Genomic DNA, 16942 nt, shown 5'->3' on the forward strand with positions numbered 1-16942 from the left:
AACAAGGTCCAAAGGGTCTTGCTGCCCTTTAAAGGGCCTATAGGCCTAAATGGTGGCAAACAGGGTGGTGGGGTAGAGCCCTTGAACATGGGCCATACAGTGAGCCCCTTTCCACCAGCAACAAAGTCTGGGTAACTGCTTTATCTTCTTCAAAGAGGTTATTCCATGGCAGGTCACCACAATTTAAAAAAAAAAACTCAACCACTACATCACATATTTTGATTAACATTGCTGTAATAACCAACTTTGTGGTCACATGTCAAAGTCACTGGTGTGAACAAAAATTTTCTAGGCTATGCCTTATAGTTTTCATGTTATGGTGGATAAAAATTAGGGAAACATCATATACATCCATAATGCATCATAGAATAATGAAATAAAAGATAGCAAAGACCACAGTTAATATAATCTTTTATTTTAGACACATAGCAGAATACATACTACATGCAACACAACTTGCAAAATACTCTTTTTACTGTTCTTTCTAGCAACGTGTTCACATGCACATTGTCATTTTCTAGAGATAATATATATAAAGAATTTAAACTCTCTTTAGCCATGGTAGACTGAAATTTGTTCTCTATAAAAGAAAGCTTGGAGAAGTTTATTTATTTTATTTATTTATTCATTTATTCCAGTTTGATTAGCGGGGAAGTCCACTGGGTCAACATGGCTCATTTTCAGTGGAGGCCCGGGGAGAAAAGCTCCGGAAATGCATAAAAAATATTACATACATGTTTTCAACACAATCAAGAATTTAGAAAGCATTAAACAGTTTGCAGAAATACGATTTCAAGAAATACAGGACAGTATGAGTTTCTTTCTGCTTCACAGCTCGTGATAGGCTTCGTCAGCTACAACTTAAGTGAATTAGTAATATTAGGGAACACTTCAATTAGGTGTTGCTCAAAAATAAGCGGAAGAACTTCTGTGCATTGCATTTTAGATGGCATGTTGTTTCTGTATTCTTGGATTTCCTAAGTTATAAATATTCTTTCAACTGATAACACTCATTTACTAATTTGTGGTCAATATCCTTGTAATGTGATAAGTTTAATACTGTCCTCATCAATTTCAGAATTGTTCATCAATTCTGAGTTGAACTTGAACCTTTTCACAATCTGCTCATATGGGTCAATCTCTAGATATAGAGTAAAATTGGAATGCTTGATCAATGAAATATAAAATATACCCAAAGGCCAAAGCATTGACTGATACGTAGAAAAAGAATACAATTACAGCCATAAAGTTGTTATTAATTCATTTTGCTGTATTCCATATCGAATATATATTTTATTTGAACAGTACTGTCCCAAAAAATGCCCCAAACCAATCAGATTCTGCAAAATAAATATTGAATAGAAAAAATGTTGTAGAAGCGAAATAATAGTTATATAAAAACTTAATAGATGGTGCTGGGGAAGACCGAAGATGCCACAAGGAAAAATGATTTGGGTAAACTGTTGTAAAAGCATTACCCTCAACATGACCCAAGTAAATACTTAGGTTGAACTGTACACAAAGAATTCTACCACTAGAAATATAGTAAATGAGAAACAGACCAGGGCTGCCACTTCCAAAAAACTCAACTGAAAAAGCAAAATATAAAAATCTCATTCCAGAAAACAGAAATAATCTCAATAAATATGGGATCTGGAGCGCTAGTTGCCTGCTAATGAAACAGCAGAAATATACACATAAAAATATCATGCTTTCGTGCTGGCTATGGACCAAGCTTATAAGCACACCTTGACCTGTACATCTTAAACACTAAACATTAACAAAGATATAATCAAAAACTTACCAAAAATGAAGAAAAAGAAAATTTGGAGGAAAGAAAATCACACCACCCAACATCAATACACAGAAAAAAGTATTGGTTCATTCTCTACTAGAGAGGAAGAAGGTCATCAGATGGGGCTTATTAGGATAAATAGGTGAAAATCAGATTTTTGGTGTTAAAATGCACACCTGAGATGAGTATAGCCTTAATTAAGAATCCAGATGTCTTTTTATGCTTCCAATTGGCTCTAGCCTAAGGGCTGAATTGTAGAACTATTAAACCGTGTACCAACAAAGGATATGAAGATCCAACTGCCAAACTGTAGATTCTGGTGAGCTCAATGACCCCATACAGCTGGGGGGTTCGGACACTGTAAGCCCCCAAGAAAATTTTGAAATTTGACCAATTACAAGGGCATTTTAAGGCCATATAAAATGGGTATTAGAGCATATTCTAACTTAGAATTTCTAAGGTCAATATTAAGTATGTAAACCAATTGGCTTATGATTATATCACTAAAATAGCCTTATTTTATAATAAACACTTAAAAAACTTGCTTCAGGGGCTCTCCAGGATTAGGGGCCCTGCAGCTTAAGCGTCATTAGTTTCATAGTAGATTCACCAATGCCTTAGAGTTTCACAACTAAAAGGTACTTTTCATTATGTTATCTCATGATAGCAGTAGCTTTCATATAACAATAAAGCCAAATCACTCAACAGAGAAGCAGGAATGAGTGCTACAGAGGGGTTACATATATTTCTACTTTCCAGTGGTCATACCACTTCTTATTTATCTGATTACCGTCCTTGTCTTCTTGCAGCTCTCAGGAATTACTTTGTTTAATTTCTGATCCTTTCACATTATCACAGAGCATTATTTCCATTTTATTGCTGGTGCACTCTGCACTGGCTATCCATGGTTTGTGTTCGCTAGTAGAATTGCAAATGTTTCTGTATAGTGGATACAATGCCATCATTTGCTTCTTTCTTCCAACACTGTCTGGATCCCACTCATAATTTCTTCCCCTTCTTGTCTATCATCTTTTGAATACCTTTACATCATCTGGAAAAAAACATATATGACATTAAAAAGTCATACAATGCTCATCCACATAACTTCTATCCTTATATAACTGTCATTTGTGAAGCTTAAAGTGACCTGCCACAGTAAGAACCAGTGTTTGGTCTCTTACTGGTTTACTAGCCTTCTGTATAGTACTTTGTGAAATACTTTGCTAAAATCTTCACAGAAACAGACCTTACAAGTTCCACAGGGAAGGGATATGTAAATACATCAAATGGTGAGAAAAAAGAAACACATTTAACACCATTGCCTGTGGTGTAGATAACTAAAACAACAAAACAAATAAAAAATATATAGCAACATCATCTGTGGCCTCCCACGAGACATACGACATCACAACCCATATCCTTATTTATTATTTTGTTTTTCATTCTTTGCTTCTCTTGCATGGCTAGTCATTATTCTTTGCTACACAGCCAATGGGAGGGATTCATAAAAGTATTTTTCATAGCTTAAATCAGCATATGTCTCTCACCCCCATTTTCAGTATACAACAGTAGTGGCGATGTGGCAGCACAGTTCTTGAGGGTAGCATTATGAGTACTGCTGAGCATTGGCATAAGGACCTTACATCATGCACAGTGGCACGTGGTATATTGCAGCACAGCTTAACTGACCAGTCCACTCTGCTGTACTTCACTTACTGCAGATTCTTGAATGGAGAAACTGATAAGTGCTCTGTTCAGTTATGATTTGCAGTGATGTAGTGGTCCCAGAAAGTGAGCAGCCCATGCCATGCTGCAAACATGATTAACCATGTAACATATTTCACTGAGTGCATGAATTAAAAAGCAAAACCCTTTTGTGAAAGCCACCAGTGAATCAGTCGGTTACTTATACTTAATGTGCTTCTTATCATGATCTACATTTCTAAAATGTATTAATCATTTTGTTTAACTACTGTTTACATTGCACTTTCCTCCCCTGCCATTTTTCTAAGCAGCAGCTCTGTGATACTGTTTCTTTCTATATTTCATGGATGATAAAGTTATCACTAGCCATTTCATTACCTACACCGATAATTCCTTTAAATGCTTGACAATTAAGCATTTATACATATTGTGCATTATCTTAGATTTCTTGTTGGGCACATGTACCTTATCAAATAAAATTGAATATGCATTCCTTCAGGTGGACCTGTACTGACATCCTCTGTAAAGCCAAAACCCTGAGATATGCATCATTTATTCAGCCAGTCAGCCTCTTATGTAAAAGATCCTGGTCTCTGCCTACCTCCTTTCCAGTTAATTTACCTTCCAAACACCAGGACACCATTTCCAATTAAAACATGTCTTACTTCACCATGCATGTATAGCAGAATTCTTATCTGAAAATACTTAGTTAACATGTTGAAATCCCTTAGCAGTATCTCAGTTGTTTACTGTGTCTTTCTGCAGCAATGTCTTTTTAGGATGGTTATTCTTCAGTAGGCCTATCCTGATCTGAAGTTAATTTTTTTCCATTGATCTTCATAACTGGGTGTAACTTTATTAGATAAGATTAATAATAATTGTCTACACTTACTTTTCTATAGAACATATGAAAATATGCTTATAATAATACTAATCTATTAACACATTAAATTAATTTCTCATATAATGATTTAGAGACATGTCTGAAGAAAACTCACTTAATGACAATCATATGTATTTTCTGTAAAAGGAATAGACAATGACTGATGATATATTATGGAAGGACTAGCAAGTGTCCATGGTAATGATAACCCTTTCCAAGGGATACAGTCTGCATTTTCTCTAAGTCTTCTCAAATCATAGCCCTCTGCTACAGTTAGTTTAAATCATTTAAGATGCTTTGAGTTTAAAATGTTGCATTGAAAAGCTAAATTGATATTGTCCACTGTACCTCAAGAATGCAACCAGAGGGGGCATGGCTAGGATGTAGACTGGTTGGCAGCATCTTTTCTCAGCTCTGCACTCAAAAGATATTTCTGACAGGAATTTTTAAAAACTAGATATTGTAGACAAACCTATTTTGTTGAATTACTTCTACTAATATCACTAGAAGTCTACAGTGCAAAAAATTTGGCTTTAAACATTATTTTTCCTGTCAAAAACAAGAAGGAAGGTATCTGAATCTACTGAAAATGAGCTTTTCTAAGCATACCACACAGGACCAGACGATGAAAAAGGAGATACAGTCTTTATTAAATGCTATACAAGATTTGTCAGTGAAATTTGACAAAATGAATACCAAATTGGACACTTTTGAGGAGAGATCTACAAAACAAATACAGCAACTACAAGAAATAATGACGCAACAGAAGTCTCAAATAGCTGACATAGAGAGATCCTTAAATGATACTGAGGGCAGACTCTCAGAACAAGATCTTCAGCTACATTTTTTATCACAACAAAATGCTTCATTACAAAATAAAATAGAGGATCTAGAGAACAGGTCCAGACGAAATAACCTTCGCATCTATGGACTACCAGAGAAAACAAAGGAAGATAACATGGTGACTTTCCTTACTACCTGGTTACCAGAAGTTTTAAAATTGCCTGAAGCTCTTTCTTATGGAATTGAAATAGCCCACAGATCCTTAAGAGCTGCTTCATCAACCATCAAATCAAAAAATCACCCAAGATCAATAATAGTAAAGTTTTTTTCATTACAGGACAAGGAATTTATTTTAAAAACAGCATGGTCAACTTCTCCAGTTAAATACAAAGACAGCATAATCAAATTTGATAATGATTATTCTGCTGGAGTTATAACTGCAAGAAAAGAATGTCTCCCTCTGATAAAGGAATTGAAAAAAGACAACTTAAAGTCCACTTGCTGTTCCCTGCAAGAATAAAAATATTTTTTACTGAAGGTCCTAAAACTTTTGACACTCTACAAGCAACAGTTTCTTATCTTTCAGCTAATAAAACCTTGGATAATGTGGAAGAAATGGATTTCTCCCAATTTGGAGTTAAGCGTCACTTCGAAAAAAATGAATGGAGCACTGCTGACAGGAAGAAGAAGAAACGATAAAGGACATATGAAAAACACAAACATTATTGTCTTCTATTTGCTCTGTAAGGCAAAAAAGTTCTTTGAAAGCATTCATGCTTTACATGTGTCAGTCTTTGAAACAATATAAATACAAGATAAGCAGGACATTTTATAACTAAAGGAAACAACTTTAAAGAAAGCAAGGTAACATATCTTTCTCTGTTACAGTGTAAATACTTACAGTCATGATTTTTCTAACTCTAAATGATGTTTAGATAGTTCATTTATAAATTACCTGCCTTTTACTGCTAGTATAGAATATGGTGTATTTACACTGACATATTAATGTGGTGTGTTTAAATGAGCATGATTCCTTTTTATATTATTTACACTAAGCTGCATGAAATATCTAAACTGATGTATTTAATACACATAATAATATATAAAAACTGATAGTAATAATTGTCAAAAAGTGCCTTGAAAAGTAATTATCTATTCTTTGATGCTAAAAGTGCCTTTTTGACTAACAAACAACTGTTTGGCTTGTATATCTGCCCTTAATGTTAAGAAAACTAATAGAAGTTTAATGAGCTGGTGTTCAGTTTAAAAAAAGCCCTAAAAACTTCACTTACTTTGTTTTTGTCTTCCTGTCATGGTCACGAGCTGGGAACTCTTATTTTACCACCCCTGAATGAAGGTTCTTCAGTTATAATCCATTACAGTGTGTTAAACCTTCTAACAGCACAAAATGAAAGTAAACAGTCATGAGTGATGTCAGCACTAAAACAAGACAGTATGGGTGTGGTGTCAGCTCCTAAGCTACTTAAAGTAACCAGCACACTATTTATGAGATGGCAAAGTGCTTTTACAGTTTTAACAAATATTAAAAGTACACTGAAGTACCTAATGAATTTAGAAAGTATCAACACATACATGACGTTTTATTATATTGTAATATTTGTTATTCATTTTGAATTGTACACATAAACAGCACACAAAGCTTAAAAAGAAGTATATCACTTGGAAGAAACTGTATGAATAGTTAACATATACAGACTTTACTATAATCTTTTCTGATAAGATCACCCACGTAAATTACTATAATTTAACTTAATTTTATAAAAATTTAATATATTTAAGTCCTTGACTGGAACTATATAACATATTTGTAAACACACTGCAGCTAGTGTACTCAACCTTAAGGACAGTAAGTCAATTAAGGTTCATGAATGTAGCTATGTGTTATTAGGCATCTTAAGGGTAAAAAGAAGTTGCTGTTTAATTATCAAGATACTCTGTAAATATTAAATTGTTCAAGTAGCACAATCATTAAGCAGTAATGAGCAAGAAAAAATCTCAGTCTTGCTTATGATATTGTTTTATATATATATATATATATATATATATATATATATATATATATATATATATATATATATATACATATATATGGTTCCCTATCAGAAGCCTGAAACACTATAAGCCTGAAAATCAAAATCCTGAAACCAAAAGCCTGAAAACTCAAAATCCTGAAAACCCAAAATCCTGAAACTCAAAATAATGCTAATATGCCAATACAAACACACTAATATCTACCGACTGACCCTAACCCTAACCCTAAGGTCCGTCACTATCGCACACTCACCTAACCCGCGCCCTAACCCTAACTCACTTAAACCACCCCTAACCCCACTTTTTGTCACTATTGCATACATGCCTAACCTGCGTCCTAACCCTAACTCACTTATACCCCCCCTAACCCTAACATAAAACCAACCACACACTTACCTGAACCCAACGCATGACCTAACACCACAGGGCTAACAATAGCAAAGCCACAATGATGTCAGTATGTCTATTTTGTGTTTTCAGGATTTTGAGTTTCAGGATTTTGGGTTTTCAGGATTTTGAGTTTTCCAGGCTTTTGGTTTCAGGATTTTGATTTTCAGGCTTATAGTGTTTCAGGCTTCTGATAGGGAACCACATATATATATATATATATATATATATATATATATATATATATGTATATATAGGAAAGAACTGCTGAATTATAAGTATGCTTTTATTAAAGGCAAGTTATAGTAATATTGAATATCCTCACTGAAAATGAATGGTTGTGTAGAGACACAGTAACTCCCATTATATAACCAAGGCTAAAAAGATAGTCTTGTATGTCTAAATTGATCAGCATTGAACCTTAGATTGCAAATAGACATGCAACATACTTTTACTTATAATACTGAATATATATTATATAACATCACAAACACTAAAGCCATTGTCAGCTACATCTCATATCAATCAGCATTAAAATATGATTTGAATAACATAGGCATTTACTAACATATTGCTGTTGGTACCTGATATGCATATAAGTAACAGGTCTAATTTCTGTCTATGAAAGTAAATACCAGGCTGTGTGTATTTGTTAATTATGAAACAAGAGTGTGCTATCTATTCTTTTTAATATCCTATAGGTATGTACTTGTTAGAGACACACACATGCTGCAAAGCTGCTAGTTATTGCATATTCATTAGTATATTTCTGACTGCAGTGTTATAAATATATGGTGTGGACCACTTGAGTTGAGAATATGTCTCTATATTGGGCATGTTCTCTGTTTGAACATTGTATATTATCTATAATATGATATGGAGTACCCTCACTAAATTCAAAGAAGCCACAATAGAAACAAATATTTATTAAAAATGGAGAATAGAAGGATGAAGAGAAAAATGAAGGAAATGGTTGATGGTCATATAAGGTTATCTTTTCCTGTGTATGTCGAAGAGTTGACAGTAATAAGTACCAAACAATTGTGTTATAGCATATTTAAAGCCTATTTTGCTTCTCATATTTTCCAACCTTACAGTTATAACGCTGCAGATAAATCCTGTAATATCATAAGGAGTATGAGTTGCTATTTGACATATGACATATGTGGTACACTAGCGATGAAATATGCCAGTGGCACTAATAAATATATAGGAATTGCTAAGAAATATAGTCTTAAACTATATAATACCAATGCCAAAAACAAATTAGTAGCATTCATACCTCCAAAATATGACTTTTTGAATGAAAAGAAAACTATAAGATTACTGATAAATGACAATACAAATGTAACGTTATATTCATTGTTACGGATACTTTCTGATTCAATCAACTTGTGGCATGGTTAACTGATGCATATAATGCTTAACATTTTTTTTTTTGTATGTATGCATATATGTGTATATGTATGTATGTGTGTGTATATATATATATATATATGTGTGTGTGTGTGTATGTGTATGTATGTATATGTATATATATATATATATATATATATATATATATATATATATATATATATAGGTAGACCATTACAATAAATTTGATACCTATGAATGCCACTCACACTACAAGGGAGATAGACAGCAAGCATATTATTTTTAAGATGCATAACCATTATTGCTACACAAAAGATATATTAAAATAAAAGATTTTCCTTTACAATTTAAACAAAATCAAATAGTTAAGTATTAAATCTATGTATAGTTGTGTTGCCTTAGTGTTTTATAAAATATTAAAAATAGGTAAAGACTGTATTTAAGTAATCTGTTAAGACAGATACATGTATAGTTAAAAGATATATAAGATACTTTTCATTATAAAACTACCATATGGCGGGGCCGGGGGAGGATGCTGAAATGCAGACTTGGAGAGATCACTTGAATGATTAGATCATTCAAGGATGAGATGTTTTTTCTCATGGAGGGGTTTGGTGGTTGTTTATCTTATATTGTTCTCAGTTATGATCTTGTAATTTACTTTTATTGGGTGTCTATAATCTATTGTAATACTGTTAGAAGAAGAAAGAACAAGTCATTCTCTTCATGTACACACATATACACATTGTTACGAGTATCTGAATATGGATAAAAGCAAAGCTAATATAAATCCAATTGCAAAATTTATATCTCTAAATGTAAATGGTTTAAATAATAGCTGCAAAAGGGGAAGTCTTTGTAGATATTTAAAGCTATGTGAAACGCAACTAGTATTTTTACAGGAAACACACCTTACACAGGAAGACATAAATAAAATAAACAATAAAAATTATACAAGTCTAGTAAGTTCCACCTATAATCAGAAGCAAAGGGGAGTAGCAATTTTGTGGAAAAACACTACTTTAATGCCTAAAATCATAAACACGTTCCATGACAACTCAGGAATGTTTTGTCTAGTGACAATATCTATCTATGAAATTATATATACATTAGTGAATATTTATTGGATACCAGGACTAGGTGTTAGAGTGGCCAAACAACACTTAGAAGACATTGTACAATATACCAAAGGCAATTTAATCATAGCTGGAGATTTCAATTGCATTATAAAAGAAACTGACACAAATACTAAAACTACACGTAAGAGATCACCTTTAACAAAGTTGTTATCTGAGTTTGTTGAAACTTTTAATATAGTTGACCTAAATGAGTATGCTATCCCAGATTCACTATTCTTTACACATTTTTCCCATAGACATAATACATACTCTAGAATAGATAGAGTGTACATAACAAAGGATTTAACCTCTGAATTAAATAAAGTCAAGACAATTTCATGTCCATTTTCGGACCATAACACCATAACATTTGAGATAGACTTATGTTTCAGAGAGAAGGATATCAGTAACAAGAATACCATCTTACATAACAAATCTCAAATATTTTAAGAAATTTTATATTAAAGAGACACAAACATTCCTAGATATCAGTCTTACAAAAGATGTATCTGAAATATATATATGGGATGCACTGAAAGCATACCTATATGGAAGAGCGGTGGGATGGTATAAAAATAAACAAAAACAGTGGAATAAGGAATTAATGGAATTACAGTCAAAAGTAGATAATTTAAAGCTTGATATTCAAAATGGAAACACCAACTTAATAAAAGAACTAGAAGATACTAATAAAAAATACTCAGAGATGCTACACCACAAAACAATGATCAACTTAGAAAAAAATTAAACTATGTTACTATTCAATGAACCCTAAAAACCAACGAAGAATAGCAAATAGGACTAAAAAGATTATTAAAACAAATCAAATCAAGGAAATACATAATATAGAAACCAAAAAGAAAGTATCTGATTTAGAAGGAATACTAGAAGCTTTTAGGCTATTTTTTTCATAAACTTAATAATCAAAATGAGAAAACAGAAACACATTCAGTATTGAAAGCTTTTCTCAAAAACAATGTTAATGTTAGGTTATTAGAGGAGCAGGTACAACTAATAGATAAACAAATAACAATGACAGAACTTAAAGCTGAAGTAAATAAGCTAAAATTAAACAAAGCTCCAGGTATAGCTAATATCACCCCAGAAATGTTTAAATTACTATCAAATGAGGCTTTGCTGTTGTTATTGAATGTCTTTACATCAGTTAAAAATGGTAAAGACATTCCTCCTTCTTGGAAGTACACATTAATATCACCAGTTCTGAAACAAAATAAAGATCCCAGTGAATGTTCATCATACAGACCCATTTCACTTCTTAATATAGATTATAAAATTTTTATGGCAATACATGCTGCTCGAATAAAATAATTACTACCACTTTTGATAGAGGAGGATCAAACAGGTTTTATAAAAGATAGGAACACTTATGACAACATTAAAAGAATTTGTTCCTTAATTGATTATATAAATGTCACAAAAAACAAAATGAATGTTATTAGCTTAGACATAAATAGCGCATTTGATTCAGTGAACTGGGATTATCTGTGGTTAGTTTTAGAAGAATATGGCTTCTCAAACAACTTCACTTTGTTAATAAAATCATTATATGAAAAATCATTGGCTTATATAAAACTGGGATCTTGTCTGTCTAAATCTATTAAAATAACTAAGTGCACAAAACAAGGCTGCCCTCTTTCTCCGTTATTGTTTGCGCTAGTCATTGAACCCTTAGCAAATAATATACGTATGGATAAAAATATTGAAGGAATACAACTAGACAACAGCCTAGAGCTTAAAATTCAACTTTTGCTGATGATATTTTAATTACCTTAAAAATAATAATAGCAGTTTAAAAGCATTATGGGACTCAATTCAAAACTTTCAAAACTTTTCAAGTCTTAAATTTAATGAGAACAAAACAAATGTATTGCTTATAAATCCTAATAAAAAAGATCTAAATAAAAAATACCATAAATATATCTCTACCGATAATATAATTAAATACTTGGGAATTATAATAACTAACAACCTAGATACTACAATTGAAACAAATTATAAAGAGACCTTAAATAATGTTAAAAATCTAATACAAAGATGGAATAAATTCTTCTTTTCAATGGAAGAAAGGCGTTATATAATTAAAATGATCATATTTCCAAAAATTCTTTATGTCATACAAGCTTGTTCTTTGCCACCAGCTAATTAAATGATTTAATGGTAAGAATCCTATGGTATCCAAAAAAACCAAGGATAGCTATGAAGTATCATCTAGATGATTGGGATATAGGTGGCCTAGGTTTACCAGACATAGAAATATATTTGCATTCATCCATTATAAAAACAATATCATTATGGCTAAATACAAAATATACATCAAAATGGAAGCTAGTTCATGAGAGAATCTGGTTAAAATCAGGATTTGTAGTAGCAAATAATATACAGATTTCATACCAAACAATTTTCTATGGCTGATGAAGGAATATATGCTGATACATAAGAATAAAAATATAAGTTCCAAATACATTACTTATACATTAAAAATTTTCCAAAATCTTATTAATAGCAATCCTGATATTAAAGCATGGTCATTTCTTTTATATCCAGTAGCGTACACACAAGGTAATATAATAACATTTAATATGGAAGTAGTCAACATGCTTAAAGAAAAGGGATTAATATATTGGCATCAATTGCTAAACTCTGGAAAACCTCTGACAATAGAACAGATTAAACAGAAATTAAATATGGAAGATAGTTCGTGATTACATGTACAAGAATTAAGACAGTATATATTAAGCAAACAAGAAACAATGCAACCATCAATAAGACAAAAGGTTCCTAACCTTATAGAACATATAATATTACTAACGAATCAACCCATTACTGGAAAGGGATACTTATCATCTATTTATAAAACAAACAAAAAATAAAATGCATAATAATGACAAAATATGGAATTATTATAGATCAGTTAATGGACATGTGCCAAATGACAGAGATAAAAAAACTAATTCTTCTCTCTCCAAAGCAGACATCACTTTCATTACATTGGAGACTTTTTACATGGCAATTCATACACAGATCTTATGTAACCCCTCATAAAATGGAACTTATGTTTAAGAAAAATATTGGCTGCTAGAGATGTGATTTATCAATAAAAGCAGACTGGCAACATATGTTCTACGAATGCCATTTGATTAAACCATATTGGGATAAAATAAATTATTTTCTGCAAATGGTATTCAATGATAAATTCCAGATTTCCAAATCTATTAATTTGTTTAATGCACCTGTACTCGACTGTGTGCCAAGAACAAAATATGTAATCTTATGGACTCTCCTAGCTATTGCAAGGAAGAACATTACATCAAACTGGAAATCTAAAGCTTCTCCAACTTTTAAGCAATTCATGAATATGGTGTCAGCAGTATCGCAATTGGAAATGAACACTATTAAAGGAAGAACTGAAAGAACTACATCATTATACGTAGCATGGCAAAAAGTAACTGAAATACTGGAGAATAATGACTGCAGCAGATTATAAGCAGGAAACAATTGTATAGAAAGTCAATTATATGTCAACAATAGACACCCTTGTAAATACTTTATTTTGGTTTTAATGTTTGATATCTGTTTAGAGGTTTTAGCCTACCTTTTTAAATAATTTGTAAATACTTCATTGTCATAAATAACCTGCATTCATGTTTTCTTGTTTTTGGAAATGAATAAAAATATTAAAAAAAAAAAAAAAAGAATACAACCAGAGAATGGGCTATAGATGCAAAATATATTAAGCTTAATGATACATATTGCATTCTTATTAAAGCTATGCAAGCTATGAAAATTCAAGCTGTACATACATACATGCCCACATTTTGATTTTTCAAGACTGCTTTCCATATTTTTTCAGAAAAATAAATCCTTTTGCAGCAATTATGAAACTACCTTTTTTGTTAAAAATATTTTTATTTCTTTTTATACCCAGACAGTTTGAATTATACATTTAAAGACCCAGTTTTAGTCTGTGACTCTTTTAAGGAGATAGAAATTGAAGTTCTGAATATATCTTTTAAATGTCAGTGTGAGGGGAAATTTGTCTCACAGGATTGCAAGATGGTGAGTCCATTGGATTAATGACTGTTACAAGCTGGTTAAATTTATTATTTTAGGGATAATTTTCTATCTGGTATCTCTAAGGGCATCCACTTGCATGAGTAATATTAACACATTGCATTATTAAGATGATTTTTCATTAAGCTACTCAGTTCGAAAATGTACTGATATATGTTCCCTACAAGCAATCCATCTTGAGCAATCAAAACTCACATTTAAAGAAAAACTTTAAAGTGTACTGCTTTTTAGCATAACATTTTCCTCTACAAAGATTAACAGTTATAGTTGTAAAGATTAATTCTTAGGCAGAAGTTCTGTAAACGTCTAATGCATTCAGGGATGAGTTCTGCTAAATTACAATGCAGAAGTAATAAATGGTTCTGTTTATTCTCTTTAGATCCATCATTTCTGAGTGGTATTAAAATAGACGTACTGGAACTAGACACAAAAGAAGCAATTTTCTATGTACATTTTAATACATTGTTAATCTATAACTGTATAATTCTGCTATGTCTATAATCTTTTAAACAAGAACACGTTTTCCGGTGCTCAGTAATTTCCTGAAATAATTTAAACGGCTAGATTTTTGGCAAACCAGGAATGTAACCACTGATGTTCACTTAACTGTTTTTCACAAATTATTTCTGTCTTGAAGTATCTTCTGTTTTTTTCCAGTGTTTTCTAATAATATATTATTGAAGATCATTAAAAAATAAAAAAGAATACTTTTTTGGTTCATAACCATTCTCAGTAAGTGTCTCATAATACAAAATGAGATTATTTAAAAATGTACCATGATTTAAAATAGCAACATGCAATGAAAATAATGTGCCAGGTGCACTTATCAGAGGGTGACTGTAGTAGGACTTAAAGAAAATAAGACAAAAGCTAGAAACATTTGTGATTGTTAGTAATATTAATTATAACAAAAATGCCCCCAAAGGATCATACTGAAGTGTGAGCTGTGCAGCCTGTGAAGGATATTTGTAAAGGCTTAATGATGTTAATGGCTTACTGTTTATATTAGTGGTACATTTCCAACATCTTTGCTCATAAACTTGTATATCATTTGGCTACTGTTAATGACCCTGAAAAATCAGTAGTTTTTTAACAATATAAACATTTATATTGTTATTATCCCCAGGACATTTTTCACTCAGAGAATTAACAAACAATAGATAAATCATGTATAGCTTTAGATCGGGTATTACAGGGTGTTGATCAAGATTCTTGTCCTAAAGATTCTCATTTACATACAATTTACTCTAAGGCCTACAAGCATCAATTGACCCTTCTTTTCTGCAACATATTCACACTACATTATTTTAAACTTGTACCCCTTTAGTTTATTAACTTGGCTAAAACAATGCTGATTTTCCTGTAAAACATAATGTCAGCAACAAAGGTGTCCTTAGTGGTTTCACACCTCATAATCATGCCCTGACATGCATGCAGTCTTAGGGATAAATCAGCAAATGAACTGGAGTATCATGCAAGCAGAGTCTACTGCTATACACAATCCAATTCAGCCCTATTGCATGGCAGTTGTGAGGATGCTAGTTGGTACCAGCATGAGTTACTTGAACACATGGAACACAGCCATCAAGACATGGAACACAGGGAACAGGAAATCAGTGGCGGCACATACCACTGCAATGCATAAGGTTACCAATGCCATCAGGACTGTACCAATGGTCAGGGTACATGCCTTTGATTGGCATGTGTGTGGGGCTTTTAAGGAAGCATGTTCAGCAAGTGCCTGGAATTGTCAGAAAACCTGGAAGTGTTCACTCTACTTCACTAGCAGTAGCAACCAACTATATCTAGGCCTGGGACACCTCACCAATGAGGTCCATCCAGGTTCAGGTCATGAAATATTAGCTCTCTGCCTCTGTCTTGGAGAGTCTCAAACCTACCTCCTCTTGCCAGCAATACCCTCACACCCAAATTATAGAGTGGTGATACGTGGTGCACAGTTTGACTACTTCATGCAAGTTCAGCATTGCAAAGTAGTAAAACTGCATGTGTTATGTTTATTATATGTGGCACTATTAGTCTGTGATTGCTTTGGCTGGCTGACCCAGCATTGGCACTTTCTCAGTAGTTCCATGTGCTATGCACATCCCTAGTAAGAGGACACCTTTCATGGACGTCCATAAACCTGTTCCTGAGTATCATTGCCTGTCAGCTGCTACTGCCATTGTTATGGTATCTTTCTCGTGTGGTACAAGTACTGAGTACTGTTTACTGTTGGTGGCCATCTTGCTTGTGCAGGATCATATTATGAAGCTATATGTACAGCAGTTGTCTTGCTGTCAGTCTTAGGGGTAGTACTGCAAAGTCCCACCAGATGCATCAAAGCATCAAAACCATGCAAACCAAATAAAGCTTCAGTTACACTATATGTCTATATATATGCAGTCTTGTATTGCATTTCTGCCGTGGTGTATAGACTGTGGAGTGGGGTCATGAGCTAGGTCTCAAGGAGGGGTAAGCAGCATCCCCTTCAATGCACAATGCAACAACTTATTTCTTATGTGGGGTATCGAGTACATGTATAGTTTGTGTGTCTTTTAGCAAATGTTTTACTTTCTGTGTCACACTTACCATTGAGATGACCTTGTGGAAATGCTTCATTGTAAGCAGACATACAGTCATCCCTAATTAAACCATTCAAGAATAAGACAGTGAACAATCTGCACATGGGATCAGCCAACACATCCTTGGTCCTACATATTACATCTGATAAATGATCATAATCCATGTTAC

The 16942-nt window shown here is 32.7% G+C and overlaps 1 protein-coding gene across 2 annotated transcripts in view; it reads left to right on the plus strand.

The window, feature by feature from the left end:
* Window positions 1-16942, plus strand: part of LOC122805570 (sodium/calcium exchanger 1-like) — a 1812535-nt gene that overhangs the window by 581431 nt on the left and 1214162 nt on the right. The window lies entirely within an intron of this gene.

This window comes from Protopterus annectens, chromosome 6.part1, assembly GCF_019279795.1.
Source record: "Protopterus annectens isolate FY-2018-M chromosome 6.part1, PAN1.0, whole genome shotgun sequence".
Lineage (NCBI taxonomy): Eukaryota > Metazoa > Chordata > Ceratodontiformes > Protopteridae > Protopterus > Protopterus annectens.